The following is a 6,000-nucleotide window of genomic DNA, read 5'->3' as shown; positions in this document are numbered from 1 at the left end:
AGAGTGGTAGCTAAATGTGAGTATAAGTTGTTTGCTATTAGAGATGAGCGAACAGTAAAATGTTCGATATTCGATATTCATTTCGAGTAGCCCCGCAATATTCGACTTTACTCGAATCGAATATCGAATCCTATTATACTCTATGGGGGAAAAATGCTTGTTTCAGGAGTAGGCAACTTTCGATCAAATAGAACTTACCAAGTCCACGAGTGAGGGTCGGGCTGGATTCTCCGAGAAGTCTTCTCCGTGCAGCATCCCCGTGGCGTCTTCCGGCTCTGAATTAACTCTTACTCTTCACACTGACAGTCAAAGCGGCCATTTTCTTGTAGCGTGGGCATGCGCAGTTGGCTCTGCCCAGGACCGATGCCTGGCAGAGTGAATTCAGAGCCGGAAGACGCCGCGGGGACGCTGCGAGGAGAATACTTCTAAAGGTAGGAGAAGAACCAGCGTTGATTGGCCGATTATATAGCATTCGGCCAATCAACGCTGGTTCTGCATCGAATTTTTCCATTCGAATAGCGAGTAGTGTTCGATCGAGTATGAGTATTTCGAATACCGTAGTATTCGATCGAATACCTACTCGATCGAATACTACTCACTCATCTCTATTTACTATATTTACGCACTTTTGAAGAGACCCCAGAGTATTATAATAGCACCTCCAGTCCAAACTGAAACTTGCTGATGAACCGTGTATATTTACAAGACCAGTCTTCACCCATCACTCATGATCACCAAGGACTGAGCCATTTACAGAAGAGGGTTTAGCTGAATCACTCCGAGTTCCAGCTCCTCGCATCTGCTCTTTAAGAGTAACTTTCTCTGTTTCCAGCTATTGGCCGCCTGTTTCGATCATGGCAGCTGAAAAAATTCAAGTAGTACGAGCTGGCAATACAAGTGGCCCAGTAAATCATAGCAAGCAGCGTCCCGACGCTAATCACTAATTAAACATATAGCAAGTAACAAACGATTTCATTTCATTTTATAACACAGTCTCATTTGTATAGCTGCCGCTTGGTACAACGCCGGCTCAGATGCGGTTTTATTGAAGCCATCTAACATTTTAAAGGCAAGCTGCTTTATTAATAGAGCGGCTCACCTTTTATAAGCCTGTTAAGAAATTACCAAACACATTACATTCATTGGCGGAGTGTATAAACCGAGCCTCTTGTCTTGTTCCCATCTACGACTATGCCGAAACTTGATGGCTCCATCTCAGTGTGTGGTACTATCGTAACTCCCAGAAAACATTCCTTATGTCTCAGGGTTATGTTTGACTAAGAGCTGTGCTTTACTTCTTATAGTCAATCATTTGGACCTCAAAAACTTCTCTAGAATTTGACTTCTCAACCAGAATCTACTCAAATTTCTTGTGTTCTACTCTATCTACCACCATAAAAAATACTTCCAAGTATCGCCTTTTCCAGCCAAGTCACTATACTATGGTTCCATCCTGCACTGGTTGTCCATAACTTTTTGAATCCAATTTAATATAAGTATCATTCACAAAAATTTCCCCAGAATGTTGCCTCACCCTAGATCAGATTCGTAGAAACAAAACACCAAAATGCTCAAGTTGACCAAGCCGATAAGATAATGGATGTTATTGGGCTTCTCAGGTCTGGTAACCGGTCCTCTTATACAATGATACAAGTGGTGTCGAGAATCAGAGGACTCAATCAAGGTGGGTCAATAAGGAGTCAAATACAATTCAGGGAGTCACAGGGACATGCAATGCTATTGAGAGAAGAAAGCCTTACAATTGGCACTAAAGCCAATGACTGGAGATTCTAGATACTCTACAAGCTTGATGGCCACGAGTTCTGTGCATGTACCATGTAGACAAATTGTCAATTGCTCATTATCATTAAAAAAATATACAACAATTTGGAATTTTGGGGTAGAACTCAGGTTGGAACAAATTGGGTTGCTCATTTCTAGTGAAAAACCAGATTTCTTGCAAATTTTGCCAAAATTTTTGGATTTGTACAAATGTGAAATCTTTGAACTTTTCATACCCCAAAGTATAATAAACGTAGGCCCAGGGTAGGTACAAAAACATAACAAACAGTCATACTCACCTCACCGGGGCTCCGTTGTAGTACCTAGGGCGGATCCCTATTCTTTCGGCCCTATCTGTCCTCCTGAATTACGTCAAACTACATGATATCGCCACTTCCCATGGGCCTCAGCTTATTATACCCTGGGTTCTAATGAAACCTTGAAGTATAATGATAGGAGTGTCAGTTTGGACTGAAGAAGTTTGGACTGTAATGAAAATACTGGATGAACTTCTTGGATGTTAAATAGAGCTAAGAAGATAGTGGCACAGAAAGAGAGAAATGATCTCCTACAAAATAAATCTAAGGAAAATACATTGGAGAAAAAATTAGTTTTTAGTACTCCATATAGCCCTCAATTTGACATCATTAAGGGTTTGATTAAAAAAAACTTACCTATCCTGGCTCTAGATAAAACTACTGAAAAAATCCTAGAAGCAGGAGTACAATTTGTCGAAAGGAGAAATAAAACAATTGGTAATACAATATCTCCTAGCTATCTACCTTTGAGTATAAGGGAAAATAAAAAAAAAGGCCATGGGATTTTTTAAGTGTGGTACCCTTAAATGTAAAATTTGTTGTAAGGCGTATGTCACTAGGGAGGTTACCAGCTATGCTTCGGATTTTAGCACAAAAATTAAGATCAAACTAGATTGCAACTCAGTGTCAGTTATCTACTGCATTCGTTGTATAGAATGCAGTAAGGACTACATTGGCTGCACCAGTAGGAAACTGAGTATCAGAGTACTAGAACATATAAGAGATACTAATAAAAAGTCTACAGAACAAATGTCTGGAGTGTCAAGGCATTTTGTAGAAGTACATCAGGGCCAAGTTCAGACCATGCGGTTTTGCGCATTAGAACGAGTAGAGTCCTCCATTAGAGGAGGTAATTTGAAAGATAAATTACTTAATAGAGAAGCCTTCTACATATGGAAGTTTAATTCAAGAATACCGAACGGGTTAAATATTAAGACAGATTTGACTTATATTTATTAAAAATCGGTTATTATGTTATGATTTACTTTGTAAATTTCTCATTTAGTCTGTTATTAATGAGACAATGTTTTAGTATGCTTCTACATACCGTCTATGTGTTGTTCATATTTGTATATTTATATTTATTATTTATTATATAGCCGTGGTACGAAGCATTATAATCTTTTCATTGAGTAGACAGTGGTATATATTTAGCCGTTTAGAGAATGGTTAGTTTGTGTAGGAGGCTTTCCCTCCCTCCCTCTGAGAGGCGTGTCTATTTACACACACATGAGGCTGGCAACCATACCCACGTGGATTTGAAAGGTTTCAACCATACCCCGGAAGTATTTTAGTGAAGCTACCATCAGCGAAAGGGACCGCAATACATAGGAGATAGACAATGGAATTATTCTATATTATATACCAGCATTTGGAATAGTAAGTTCTATTTATACTTATAGTACTGTGTTTGATATGGTTTACTGTGATGTCGTTAAGTTTATTTAGATGGGTAGTTTTATGGAGGGAAGTACGTCAGAGGCATCAGGTGTAACATAGGTTGGTAATTAAAATCATATATAAGGAATTGCAGTTGTAGATGTTGTATGTATGCCATGAATAAGGGGTTTCTTCTTCCCCGAAACGCGTTGGCGTTTTTTATGGACACTTAGTTTTTTCCACTCTTTTCACTGTCTATGTTTGTTTTGGACTGTATACCTTTTTATGGATGATTAAAAGTTAAGTTTTAAGAAAAATACGAGACTTCAGGAGTGCGGATCCATTTTATTGAAGAAAAAATTTTTTTTTCATAATAAACGTAGGCCCAGGGTAGGTACAAAAACATAACAAACAGTCATACTCACCTCACCGGGGCTCCGATGTAGTACCTAGGGCGGATCCCTATTCTTTCGGCCCTATCTGTCCTCCTGAATTACGTCAAACTACATGATATCGCCACTTCCCATGGGCCTCAGCTTATTATACCCTGGGTTCTAATGAAACCTTGAAGTATAATGATAGGAGTGTCAGTTTGGACTGAAGAAGTTTGGACTGTAATGAAAATACTGGATGAACTTCCTGGATATTCGGAGAGGAATCTCCCGAGGCTTGGCCAACACTTGTCACCACTATTTTCTACTTGATGGTTAGTTCTTCAGGATTCTGGTTGAGATGAGTTATTATCACTCTGTAATGTCTGATTTGTACGATGTTCTGGAATATGTTGGAACTGTATAATTTGAGATTATTATAGTGTCTGAAGATCTATATAACGCATATTGGAAGATTCTTCCAGACACAATTAAGTGGAGATCTTATTTAGTGCGGTCTTTGTTACGTATTGTCTGTTAAACAAGTCTGACAAGTGCCGGCAGTCCGATCCATTTATCCTGATGCGACTTGTTTGTGTCTCTTTTTGCTTTCTTACATAATAAGGCGACATTCTACTGATTGTTTTAAGGGGAACAGATTTTCATTAATAATTCAGACCTCTCCACTACACAGGGAGATATATGAGATCTAACGCTCAGTGTTCTGTCCTTGAAGCGGGTTCATATAAATAATCATTTGTCACCGGCTAAACAAATGGGAAAACATCAGCAAAGTTTTTGCTTAATATTTAGTACTGGAGTCTTAAAGAACAATGTATGCAGAATCTGGAGACCGTTATACAGTCCTATGAAAAAGTTTGGGCACCCCTATTAATCTTAATCATTTTTTGTTCTAAATATTTTGGTGTTTGCAACAGCCATTTCAGTTTGATATATCTAATAACTGATGGACACAGTAATATTTCAGGATTGAAATGAGGTTTATTGTACTAACAGAAAATGTGCAATATGCATTAAACCAAAATTTGACCGGTGCAAAAGTATGGGCACCCTTATCATTTTATTGATTTGAATTCCCCTAACTACTTTTTACTGACTTACTGAAGCACAAAATTGGTTTTGTAACCTCAGTGAGCTTTGAACTTCATAGCCAGATGTATCCAATCATAAGAAAAGGTATTTAAGGTGGCCAATTGCAAGTTGATCTCCTATTTGAATCTCCTCTGAAGAGTGGCATCATGGGCTACTCAAAACAACTCTCAAATGATCTGAAAACAAAGATTGTTCAACATAGTTGTTCAGGGGAAGGATACAAAAAGTTGTCTCAGAGATTTAACCTGTCAGTTTCCACTGTGAGGAACATAGTAAGGAAATGGAAGACCACAGGGACAGTTCTTGTTAAGCCCAGAAGTGGCAGGCCAAGAAAAATATCAGAAAGGCAGAGAAGAAGAATGGTGAGAACAGTCAAGGACAATCCACAGACCACCTCCAAAGAGCTGCAGCAGCATCTTGCTGCAGATGGTGTCACTGTGCATCGGTCAACTATACAGCGCACTTTGCACAAATAGAAGCTGTATGGGAGAGTGATGAGAAAGAAGCCGTTTCTGCACGTACGCCACAAACAGAGTTGCCTGAGGTATGAAAAAGCACATTTGGACAAGCCAGCTTCATTTTGGAAACAAAAATTGAGTTGTTTGGTTATAAAAAAAGGCGTTATGCATGGCGTCCAAAAAGAAACAGCATTCCAAGAAAAACACTTGTTACCCACTGTAAAATTTGGTGGAGGTTCCATCATGCTTTGGGGCTGTGTGGCCAATGCCGGCACCGGGAATCTTGTTATAGTTGAGGGTCACATGGATTCCACTCAGTATCAGCAGATTCTTGAGAATAATGTTCAAGAATCAGTGACGAAGTTGAAGTTACGCCGGGGATGGATATTTCAGCAAGACAATGATCCAAAACACCGCTCCAAATCCTCAGGCATTCATGCAGAGGAACAATTACAATGTTCTGGAATGGCCATCCCAGTCCCCAGACCTGAATATCATTGAACATCTGTGGGATGATCTGAAGCGGGCTGTCCATGCTCGGCGACCATCTAACTTAACTGAACTTGAATTGTTTGTCCA

Source organism: Leptodactylus fuscus, chromosome 1 (genome assembly GCF_031893055.1).
Source record: "Leptodactylus fuscus isolate aLepFus1 chromosome 1, aLepFus1.hap2, whole genome shotgun sequence".
In the NCBI taxonomy this organism is placed as follows: Eukaryota; Metazoa; Chordata; class Amphibia; order Anura; family Leptodactylidae; genus Leptodactylus; species Leptodactylus fuscus.
Note: the sequence above shows the minus strand (reverse complement) of the source record.